Consider the following 13,425-nt stretch of genomic DNA (forward strand, 5'->3'; position numbering starts at 1 on the left):
TCTTTATAGGTAGGGTTTTACCTATAGAGCATAGCCCTTCAGCAGCACCTTCTTTTTCTGATTTAGATGAGTCATCATCTTTATCAGCATGAGGTTCCTCCTCCGGAGAGGGGTCCCTTCTAGACAGAGGGGTAGAAACCCCTTTGACTTCATGCCCTTCTCTTAGAATCCTAGAGACTAGGTTCCTTATGGCACGATCAGCATAATGGATGTCTTTTGGAAGAGAGGAGTTACCAGAGGTATTACCTTGCTTATCTCCAGCTTTGGAGGAGGGACCTAGGGTGTCGCCTGGTATCGTGCAAAGAGGAGTGACGTCCATCACGTCTTCATCTACAAACTCCATTGAGGGAGTTTTTCCATGGTGAGAAGATTCTGAACTAGATGATGATGAATGTTGAGACATGTTGTAGGACTTTTGAGAAAAGTTTCTTTGCCCTAGCTGAGCTTCTCTGAGAAAATGAATGGAGAGGGAGATTTCTGTGTTTAGGTAGTGTGTGCTAAGGGAATAGATACTATTTTCAATGCTAGGGAATGATTTAGCATTAATGTGGCTCTTTCTTTTAAAAGGGCAGACACTATTTTTATTTTTTTTTATTTTTCCACTTTAACTGCCATAATTTCTCAAGAGTACAAATCCCTAATTTCCCTCCCTCATATTCAATTTTAATTTTACCCAAATTCCTTGCTCCCTTGTCTGCTAGTTCCAGTCCATGCTTTAGACTTCTGAATTTGTCTTCCACAAATTTTCTAATGGGGTGATAATAGCAAGAACAGTACTTTATCCATCTGTGTTGATTCTGATTTTTGGACCTAGTTTCAGCATTCAGGGTGTCATAATACAATGTCATGACATCGTGTGTGACATTGTATATAATCAGTAATAGTTTCATCCAACCCAGTTGAGCCCAACTGCTATCATCTTCTCTACCTTTCACAGGTGTCATCTAAATCTTCTTCATATTGTCCTTGGCCTTTTTGCATCGAGATAAACATAGAGTCCCTTGTTGCTTAGTCCCAATAGTTCCATTCTGCCTATGACTGGTCATATGTCCACCTGCTTGATCTAACCTCTCAGTTTTTTGAGCCATCATAACCTTTTCTCCTCTGATCTTCTGGTGTGACATCTTTGTGTGACATTTCCCCCAGCCTTGTTTTTCATCACTCTTGAGAGCATCTGTACTCAACCAATACTTTAAGGGATAATCCAATTGAGAGCTCCATATGTAGCAATTGTCTTTGGTCCTGATTCCTCTCATAATTACTTCACTATTTATGTCAGAGATTAGACATTCAGTTTTGGTGAAGTTAACATTCAGATCTTGATCACATAGTTGGCTGATGCTTATTAGGTTTTCGGTTAAGCCCTTAACTAGTAGAACCTTGTCAAGTTTAGGTACTCCAAGGCAATCAAGCTTACCTGTTCCCTTTGATTATACCTTTTGCTCCATCTCCAAAGGTTACATAACTTTTGGTATGGTGATGTAGATGAGTTAGCAGATCTTGGTTTCCAGTCATGTGTCTGGAACATCCACTATCAAAGTACCACTCTTCTTTGGCTGAGATTCTAAGGGGAATGTGAGCTATCAGACTTGTGACATTAGTCTTAGGGACCCATTGCTTCTCGATGATAGGCATGTGCTGTTTGGGTCTGAATTAATAGTGATCCTGATGATGATGAGCAGGCCTAGGATAGCCATACAGTTTATAGCAGAAAGGCTTCAGATGACCAAGTTTCCCACAGTAATGGCATCTTCATCTTTGGTGTTTCCCTTTCAACTGTTTTCTCCCCTGGTGTTGAGACATATGATGTGACATCACAGGTTTTTGGATACACTTAAGTTTGGCTAGAGGTTTGACATCAGTGTAACTGCTCTCAGGTTTTGAGTTATTATACCCAATGCCAGATTTGTCTCCTATTACTTGTCCAGTTTGACGAATCTTGTCTAGGGAATCAGACCCATTGCTTAACATTCTTACATACTTGGTCATCTCTTCTAATTTAGAATTTTGAAACATGACTTCAGTTTTCAATTTAGAGATGGTTATTGCATGGTCTGCCTTCTCACTTTCCAGCTGTGTTATCTTCTGATTTTCAGCTTGTGGATTTTCATCTAGCTTGGCATTCAGAACCATTGCTTTTGTTTGTAACTTGGAGATGGTTTCCAAGTATTCTGCCTTCTCATTCTCAAGTTGAGTTATTTCTTTCTTCTGGCTTTCAACCTGTTTGCACAGCTCTACACTCTTGTGACACAACTTTCTGTAGGTAGAGGCTAATTCTTCAAAGGTTACTTCATCATCACTTGAGTCTTCATCAGATCCCCATCTTCCTGTCATTGCTATCACAAGATTTGCAACCTCCTCTATTTCACTCTCATCAGACCAAGTGGCAGCAAGACTCATCTTCTGTTTCTTGAAGTAGGTTCCACATTCAGTCCTGATGTGTCCATACCCATCACATTCATAGCACTGAACCTCTTTTCCTTCTTTGAGCTTCTCATCTAATCTTGCTCTTCTTCCAGCATTGTTGGATTTACTGATGTCAGATGAGATGTTCTTGACATTTGCCCTTGATCTTACATCCATCTTTTTCAACAGTTTATTGAACTGCCTTCCCAACATTGCTACTTCATTGACCAGATCTTAATCATCCTCCTGACTCTTATCCTCTTCTGTATTTAACATAAAGGCCATTCTCTTTGTTTTCCTTTCAAAACCATCATTTTATCCCAACTCAAAGGTTTGGAGGGAACCAATTAGCTCATATATCCTTATGTTGGAAATGTCTTGAGATTCTTCTATGGCAGTCACCTTCATTGCAAATCTCTTAGGAAGTGACCTGAGTATATTCCTTACCTGTTTTTCATCTGTCATCTTCTCTCCCAGGGCTCCTGAAGCATTAGCAATTTCAAGGATACTCATTTGAAAATCATGAATGTTTTCATCTGCTTTCATCCTTAAGTTTTCAAACTTGGAGGTGAGCAGCTGAAGTCTAGACATCTTTACCCTAGAGGTGCCTTCATGAGTGGTCTTGAGAATGTCCCAAGCCTCTTTGGCCACTTCACAGTTGTTTACCAGCCTGAAAATATTCTTGTCTACCCCATTAAATATGGCATTCAAGGCTTTTGAGTTTCCAAGAGCAAGGTCATCCTCCTCCTTGGACCATTGTTCTTCAAGCTTCTTAGTGGTGGCTTCTCCTTCTTTAGTAATGACAGGATGTACCCAACCTGTTAACACAGCTTTCCAAACCTTGTTATCAAGGGATTTCAGAAACGCTACCATTCGAGGTTTCCAATAGTCATAGTTAGAACCATCCAAAATTGGTGGCCTATGAACAGATCCTCCATCTCTCTCCATTGTACCAGAAAGTATTGCCCCTAGATCTCACCCAGAACCAGAGCAGGATGCCTGCTCTGATACCAATTGAAATTCTGGTATCAGATATAAGATGTCGAAGGTAATGTCACGACAATAATATCTAGTAATACACAATGGATAAACAAAAACAGAATGGTAAAGCGAATAACACAAGCAATTGTTAACCCAATTCGGTGCAACTCACCTACGTCTGGGGGCTACCAAGCCAGGAAGGAAATTCACTAAAATAGAATTAGTTTAAAGACTCTCCGTACACTTCAACAAGTTACAGTCTTTCTCACCTAATCTCTACCCGTGCAATTTCTACCTAAGCACTCTTAGATATGAGAACCCACTCACTTCCCTTACAATCACACACCAGTGATTTTAAACAACAATCCCTTGAGAAAAGAAAATACTTTTCAATTACACACTCTTGATTTTACTTCACAGTTTCAATCAAGAAGACACACTCTTGATCTTGCTTCACAGCTTTGATCAACAAGACACACACTCTTGCTTAACAGCTTTAGAGTGACAAAATACAACCACAAATCAGTCCAATTCAATCATCAATGGATGACTTGAATGACCTACAAGTCTTACGACTAAACAGACACAAACCCTAGCTCTCTCTCTATATTTCGCTCAGTCTTGGTTGTGTGTTCAAACAGGTTTTCTAGGTCCCTTTTTATAGAAGCTCTCAGCTGGGCTTGGACATCTTGAAAACCCTAAATCTATTTTCCAATCAAATCTTTTTATAACAGCTGTATAGATCTCCTTGGAAAATAAGTAAATCTGGTTGTAATCCATGATTGAATGCGCCAGCTAATCATATCTTCAATCAACCAAAGATTGCCATTAATTGTGCAATCACAAAATACCAGACATTCATACTGAATGTTCTGTGTACAGGATGTCATGACATCGGGTCTGACATTCTGGAAAAATCCTGCATAATCCAATAATTCCTTTTATAACTTCCAGCAGGTACAGCCATATCAGATGTCATGACCTTGTGTATGTCATCTGAAACAATCCTGCATGAACATGTCTTTCATTTAAGCTCCAGCAGGTACATCCAATATCAGAAGCCATGGCATTGTATGTGGCATTCTGAAACAATCCTGCATGCACATGTTCTTGAACTCCAGCAGGTACATAGAATATCTTATGTTAAGACATCACATATGACATCTTGTGAACACTCTTTGTTTTACCAAAATTGCTGCCAACACTTAGAATCAACAATGAGCCTGAATGAGATAGGTCCCTCCCTTTTTTTTAGTGTGTGGTATGTTTTAGGAGTTTGGTTCTTTGTACCAAATCTCTAACATGCATTAACACCTATATTTTTATTGCCCGGCCTCAGATAGTTGTGACTTCTACATAAGTCCAATAACGATTGCTTAACATAGAGCTAAATTTATCCCGCAAGGCATAGCATTCTAGTAAGTGAGATTATAAGTCTCTCATTCTTCATGGCATTGTGTGAAAACTTGACCTTTTTTCCATTCATGAGGCCTAGTGGCATACTTGTTGATTTATCCAAGTTGGAGCCGTTCTTATGGATGATGTCTTGGTTCATGGATTCATACTTGTGAATGAATGGTTGAGTGTTCTCCAAAGAATGAACTAAACAATTAAAACTCTTCATTAACATCTGACTAACCATTGACAAACTTTCTATTAATGTAGCTTTAATTTTAAGTCATTTACTTTATGCACTTTAAATTTCAGTACCTTTATCATTCATTACCATTTACATTTCATGCAACTTGTTTATGTTCCAAGTCCTTTTCACATTTCTCATTTGAGCCATATCTTGTGATTGTATATATTGTTTGCTTGTCTTTGTTTTTGTTTGTGGTCTTAGGACCTTAAAACACATAATAACAACAAAAACCCTAAAAAACATCTTGGTGGACTATTGGACTTGACCTGAACTTTTGGACTTAGTAGGCAACATTCCATATGCTTTAAGGACTTAGCCAATGCCACTATCTGAGACCAAGTTATCTTTAACAATGCCTTTCATCTGATACAAGCCTGGAGTGCTCCTGATTCATATGTTACCTTGTCTCTATGTTTGATTATATGTTTTTATTATTGTTTATGTCGGATGATTGTTCTGAGTTGATCAAGGAATATTTCATCTGATACATTGGAAGACATTGAAGATTGCTAGTTATTGGAGTGCTTGCTTAGATCTTATGGCTATCTTTATTTGATGTCTTGGTCTTCATATTGTTTTGCTTGGATATTGCTTATGCTTGTTGCTTGCTAAAGTCCAAAGGAAAATAGGTTTCTATCTAACATTGTTGTCTTGTGGATTGTATCCCATTGGTCATATCTTTTCAACTCTTAACTTTTAATTTATGTCTAGAGTATCCTCTTCATCTCCTCCCACTTCTTTAATTTCAAAATCTCTCCCTCTTTTTAAAAACCTTCTTTGCTTGTGATTTCAAACTTAGACATGTTTTAATGAGTAGAAACTTTGGCCTTATGCCAATGAATTTTCAAACTTTTTCTTAAATCAAACTTGTGAATAAACTTAATCATATTGACCTCAATTTCGAAAAGACAAAAAGAATTAACAAATTCATTCAAATCTTTTGGCCATTTTGTGCCTTTTTCTTCTAAACCTTTGTTAAAATTTATTCACCAACTTCTTTGAAATTTTTACCACGAACTACGGGGTTTTGATCCCTCATTTTTATGTTGGTACGTAGGCATAAGACTGAAGGTCTTGTCAAACACAAAAACATAGTTACTGAATTCTTTCCTCATCCCCTCACTATATTTTGTTTTTCAAACATCATTTTGACCAAAACACTTGCACACAAAATAGGGCTCCCTAGGAGTACCTATGACACTTTGGGTGCTAACACCTTCCCTCTGTGTAACCAACCCCCTTACCTATAATCTCTGACGTTTTATTAGTTTTGATTTGAAAACTTTTTATCTTTGGATTTTGTTCCTACTTTTTCCCTCTTTCCTTTGGAAACAACAAAAGTGCGGTGGTGACTCTGGTTTTATTTACGTCAAGTTTATCCGTAGCTTGATGGTCATGAATTTACCGCTACATCCTGGGCTGGATCAGAGCAAGTATGTTGAAAGGGATTAGCCTGGAGAAATGACGATTATAGTAATCTCTTATGTCAGAGGATCTTCGAGATCATATGTCTTTGTTGTGCCGAGTACAACAACAATTGGTTATCGTGGTTGTCCCTTTAGACACTTTATGATCAACGAAAAATCAAGCTTTCATTTTAGTGCTTTTTATTGTTATCCCTGAAATTTTTAATGCATTATTTAATAGAAATAACAAGTCACATTTTGCAAACAAACAGAAAAAGCAAAAACAAAAGATGTTGAATGACAATTTTATTGATTGAAAATGGGCCCGTAAGTGGCCGATTACATGAGAAGGGAATTCCTAAATGAGGTAATTGCGAAAATAAAAACATAAAAACAAATTGGCAATGTGAAAGTCTCGGATTCCCATTGAGTTCCAATTCTGTTATACCATTTATGTCTTCTGGATCCTTATACTCTACTTTAGTTTATAGTGATTGGATTGATCCCTCCGTTTGGGGTTTCCACTGATTGATGGATGGATTCACAGATACTCGTCAGTATGCAGTCTCTTGCTTGTAAATCCCTAAATTTTTCCTAGACCGCCCTTTCAATCTAGCGGGATACCCTTTTTTGCCTAAGTTACCCGTAAGTGTGTCAACTTAGCGAGTTTTTAATTCTTTTGATTTATATCCCTAATTTTTTCCTGGACCTTTTCTTTTTTTGGCCCATAGGGATGCCCATTTTTGCCTAAGTTACCCCTTAGGATGTCAACTTAGCGGGTCAAATATTTAGGTATAATATTTTCTTACTGAGTCTGCATTCACGGGTGATGCAAGATCATCACTGTCCATAGTCGAAAGGATCAAGGCTCCACTTGAGAAAAACTTTCTCACATCATATGGGACTTCATAATTGGGCATCCACTTGCCTCGAGGATCTATGTGGATTGGCAGAATCTTTTTGAGTACCAGGTCATCGACTTGGAGATTCTAAGGACACACTCTCTTGTCAAAGGCCCTTTTCAACCGCTTATGATAAAATTGGTCATGGCACAGAGTTTTCATGTGCTTTTCTTTGATGAGGTTCAGTTGATTGAGTCTGGCTTGAATCCATTCAGGTTCATCTAGTTTGACGTCTGTCAAAACTCTTAGAGAGGGGATCTCCACTTTGATAGGGAGCACTACTTCCATACCGTACACCAGAGAGAAAGGGGTTGCCCTAGTCGATGTTCGTATCGAAGCACGATAGTCATGCAAGGAAAAGGGTAGCATCTCGTGCCAGTCCTTATATGTTTTCACCATTTTCTGAACAATTTTCTTTATGTTCTTGTTGGCTGCTTCTACTGCACCATTCATCTTCGGACGATATGGAGAAGAATTATGGTGTTCAATCTTGAAACTCTTGCATAATTCCTTCATCATCTTGTTATTAAGATTTGAACCATTGTTAGTAATGATTTTTTTAGGAATCCCAAAACGGCAGAAGATATATCATTTCAAAAAGAGAGCCACCACTTATTTGGTGCCATTTGCATACGACGCAACTTCTACCCATTTAGTAAAGTAGTCGATAGCAAGAAGGATGAACCTATGTCCGTTTGAGGCAGTTGGCTCTATACGACCGATCACATCAATGCCCCATATAGAAAAGGGCCACGGAGATGAGATGACTTTCAAAGGTATTGGAGGCACATGTATTTTGTCAGCATAGATTTGTCACTTGTGGCAAGTCTGCACATGACGGAAACAATCTACTTCCATCGTCATCCAGTAATATCCCACTCTGAGGATCTTCTTAGACATTGAATGTCCACTATAATATATTTTGAATGAACCTTCATGCACATATGTTATAATTCGCTCTACTTCGCATCTACCCATGCATCTGAGCAGGACCGAAACATAACTCCACTTATACATCACATCTCCACTTAAGAAGAACTTGGATGAGAGTTTTCTCAAAGCCTTCTTGTCTATGATAGGTGCATTGTCATGGTACACTTGTTTTTCAAGGTACGTCTTGATATCTTGGTACCAAGGATTTCTATCTGACTCTTCCTCAATTGCCAAACAATATGCAGGCTCATCCAGGTGCTCAATATGGATAGAGCTTCATTCTTCCACTTGACCTTAAACATGGATGATAAAGTATCAAGAGCGTCTGCTAATTGATTTTCCTCCCTCGGAATATTGATGAAAAGTGATTTCATCAAAGTAGGGAATCAATTTCATGATGTGTTCCCTATAAGGAATCAACTTATGATCATGGGTTTCACAGTCTCCCCGTATTTAACTAACGACGAGAGCTGAGTCTCCATAATCCTTAAGTATTTTGATGCTTAAGTCAATTGATGCTTCGATACCGAAGATGCATGCTTCATATTCTGCCATATTGTTGGTGCAGTCAGAGTATAAGCTCGTGGTAAGCGGAAGATGTAATCCTGTTTGTGAAGTGATGATTGCACCTACTCCATGGCCTTGAGCGTTGGAAGCACCGTCTAACACAAGCGTCCGTCGCGATCCTGGTTCAGGGCCTACCTCAGAACCAGGAATATTGCACTCTCTTATGAACAAGATGTCCTCATCGGGAAAATCAAACCTCATGGGTTGGTAATCTTCCACAGGTTGTTGGTAATCAAACCTCATGGGTCAGACATCACACTGCCCTTGATGACTTTTTGTGTGACGTACTGAATGTCGTATTCAATAAAAACCCATTTACCAATGGGCAACCCTTCCGATCAGAACATGTTTCTTGAAAATGTACTTGATCGGGTCCATTTTGGAGATCAATAACATGGTATGAGTCAACATGTATTGCCTCAGTCGTTTGGCAGCCCAGGTAAGGGAACAACAAGTTTTCTCTAGCAAAGAGTATCTTGATTCGTACTCATTGAACTTCTTGCTAATGTAGTAGATGGAGTGCTCTTTCCTACCTGATTCATCATGTTGACCAAGTACATAACCCATAGAATCTTCCAGGACTGTCAAGTACATGATAAGGGGTCTCCCTAGAACTTGAGGCATCAAGATGGGTGGTTCTTGAAGATACTGATTTATCCTCCCAAAGGATCTTTGACAGTTCTCGTTCGACTCAATGGCTTGATCCTTTCGTAGGAGTTTGAAGATAGGTTTGCATGTGGCGGTTAGGTGAGATATGAATATGGATATGTAGTTCAATCGTCCTAAAAAACTATGAACTTCCTTTTCAGTTCTCGGTGCGGGCATAACTTGTATGGCTTTGACTTTGTCGGGATCAACCTTGATGCCACATAGGTTCATAATAAAACCTAACAACTTGCCAAATCTTACCCCAAACATGCACTTGTTAGGATTAAGTCTTAATCTAAATTTCCTCAATCTTATAAACAGTTTTTGTAAATGAATGACATGTTATTCTTCAGTTTGAAACTTAACAATCATATCATCAATGTATACCTCAATCTCTTTATGAATCATATCATGAAAGAGAGTGACCATAGCTCTTCGATATGTTGCTCTAGTGTTCTTTAGACCGAATGACATGACTTCATAGCAAAATGTACCCTATAGAGTGATAAATGTTGTCTTCTGCATGTCTTTTAGATCCATTTTGATTTAGTTATATCCAGAAAAACCATCCATGAAGGAGAATACGGAGAATTTTCCAGTATTGTCCACTAACATATCAATGTGAGGTAGTGGGAAATCATCTTTCGGGCTCGCCCTATTTAAGTCTCTGTAATCTACACACATGCACATCTTTGCCATCTTTATTAGGCACGGGTACGATGTTGGCAACCCACTATGGATAATTAGATACTTCTAGAAAGCCTGTATCTAGCTGCTTTTGAACCTCGTCCTTGATTTTGATAGACATATCAGGTCGAGTTCTTCTCAACTTCTACTTTACCGGAGGGAAATCCTGTTTGAGCGGCAGATGATGCATCACAATGCCTGTGTCTAATCCTGGTATATCTTGGTACGACCAAGAAAACACATCGACATATTCATGCAACAGCTTGATCAACCTCTTCTTAACATCATCTTCTAGGGAGACGCCTATTCTGATATCCTTTTTCCAGTCTTTGACCCGAGGTTGATGATCTCCAATGATTCCTATTACGGTTGAATGACTTTTGATTCCTGTTGTAGTAATCTGGATAACTCTTCTAGGAGCTCACAATGTTTGCCACAATTTTCCTCACCTTGGTAGATTAGATTTTCAAAGTCATAATTGGCCATAGCAGTATTGTTATCAACGGAATCCGAGTTAGATCCACATGAATGATGATTCATGTTTTATTTTAGAATGAGTGGACGAAAAAAGAAAATATGAAACATTGCCATTTTTTTGAAAAACATAAAAAAAAAAATACATGGAGCGTGATTGAAAGCGAAAAAATTCTTTTTATTTCCTATTAAACAAAGATGAAAACAACGGGGGGCCTACAAGCTACACTATGCCTTGGGCACGGGCATAGGTATCCGAAATTAAAAAATAGCAAATTACATTTGACAGAAAGTGACTTTAGGTACGTCCAGTACCGTCCAATTTTGAGCGTTTGGCCCGCTGCTTTCTTGTATACGAGGCAATCCACTTTGGAAGTGTTGATCTCATCATTCACCATGGCAATTTGTCCATGAAAGAGATGTTTGGTGCTAACGAACTTCTCTGGAAGAGAGATGACCTATTTGACTTCTGTCATGAACAACTTTTGCTGAGGTATCTGCCTTGAATGGTATCTCAAGCCTGATCTGTTTTTGTTGGTGGGCAGCTTCAATACTCGTAACCATCCTTCGGGATGTCATGCCTTTATCACAATTTGAGCGTCCTTCAGGGAGGACATTGGGAGCTCAGGTTTTTTTGGATACTTTTCCACTGATGGGAGTCAACAACATGTTGGAAATCTTGAATGCCTAAAGCTGTGTCTCATGAATCTCTCCACCTACTTCAACGTACCGGAAAGAGGATAGTTATCTAACCAAGATGTATTCCTCTCCGTCAATGGTGATCAGCTTCCCATTGACAATAAACTTCAGTTTTTAATGGAGAATGGACGTCATTGCTCCCGCAACATGGATCCATGGGTGACCCAGAAGACAGATGTATGTTGGATGAATATTCATCACATATAATGTTACGAAGAAAGTGTAAGGTCCTATCTTAATAGGAAGATCCACTTCTCCAACGAAGGACCAGCGGGAACCATCGAAAGCTTGAACTATCAGTGCGCTGAGCTTCATCAACAAACCCTTTATTGTCAGCTTGGTAAGGGAATTCTTTGGAAGGACACTCAAAGAAGACCCGGTATCCACCAACGCTCTATATAGTATGGTGTCAGCACACTCTATAGATATATGAAGAGCTTTGCAGTGACCTTTACCTTCGGGAGGCAATTTATCATCACATTATCCTAAGCATCCACCTGCTGCTATATTGGCTACTACCCCTTCAAATTGATTAACAGTGATCTCCTGGGGTACGTGGTTCGCACTAAAAAAATTGATTAAAGCATCTTTGTGGGCTTCAGAACACAACAGTAATGAGAGGATGGAGATCTTGGATAGTGTTTGGTTAAGCTGGTCAACCACTTTGTAGTCACTTCTCTTGATAATACGGAGGAACTCCTCCACATCATCTGAAGTGGTCTTGCCTAGAGTGAGGGCTTGCCCTTGCTTCGGGTTGGCAGGTTTTTTCCCTTTATTCTTGCCATTATCTCTAGGATTTTCTCTTTCAGGTGGTGGTGGTGCTGATGCAAAGATGCGACCGCTTCGGGTCATAACACTGGTCCCTGTGATGTTCACAGCTGGCTCTTGAACTTTAGCAGGTTTCTGAATTTCAACAGGCTTTTCACTTCAATAAGCTTTTGAGTTTCCACGGGTTTGGAAATTTCAACAAGCTTTTTAATTATCAAAGGCCTTTGAGCTTCAACAGGCTTGTCTTCCAGTCTTTGCCCATAAAGATAAGATGTGGAATTGTAATTCCAGAGGACAACCTTAGTACTTTCATAAGGGAAAGGGGTTGGCACCGTAATTACCAAGGGATTTATGGGAGCAATTGTGATAGGTATTTGTATCGGATAGTACGGTATCTCTAGAGTAGACACATCCTCTACTATTGGGGTGTGCTCTACCAAGAAGATACCTTGGTCTATTAGTAACTGGATACCTTTTTTGAGCTCTCAACAACATTGTGGATTGTTTAAACAGTGTGCATACTCAGGAGTGCAACCGGGGAACATGTTCTTTAGTAGCAACTGTTCCTTTACCACAAGTAGATGAGTCTTTATCATGTCAACCTTCGAGATGCGGTTCAACTCAGAAGACTCTTGGATCATGTTAACATGATAGTCGATGTGGGGCGGCATCAGATTATTATTAACATTGGGACCTGCATGCACGAACGAGATGGACTTGGAGTCAAAGAGATCTTGAACTTTGTACCTAAAGGCCTTACAGTTATCAATATAATGATTATGTGCCTCGGTATGGAACTCACATAGTGCATTAATATCGTAGGCAGGTGGAAGTGGAGTTGGAGGAGGCATGGCTTCCCTCAGCTTGACTAGAGAACTATTTAACAGTGGTTCAATAGTTGATTGCAAGTCACTGGGAGAGGGTCCATCTTCCTCTCTTGTCTTCTAGGGTGTTGTTAGCCTGACTAATATTGCTGATAGTTGTTCTGTCTGGGAACGTATGGCTATTGGTACTAAACAGGCGGTTGATATTGAACTTGTTGTTGAACAACAGGAATAACATACGTTTGTTATTGATAATTGTTGGGGGTTACCTCAACAATTTGATAATATGGGTTATGGTAAGCTTTACCTTTACCTTTTGAAGTAGACACAACATTGGCTTCCCCCTCTTTCTTTTTAGTGAAACCACTATAAGGTTTCTTTGCCCCATTTGAGGAAATAGTAGGACCTTCAGTTTTTCCAATTTTTAAACCATTCTCTATTCGTTCTCCAGTGACAACGAGATCAGAGAAACCGGAAGAAGCACTCCC

This window comes from Lathyrus oleraceus, chromosome 2 (genome assembly GCF_024323335.1).
Source record: "Lathyrus oleraceus cultivar Zhongwan6 chromosome 2, CAAS_Psat_ZW6_1.0, whole genome shotgun sequence".
Taxonomy (NCBI): domain Eukaryota; kingdom Viridiplantae; phylum Streptophyta; class Magnoliopsida; order Fabales; family Fabaceae; genus Lathyrus; species Lathyrus oleraceus.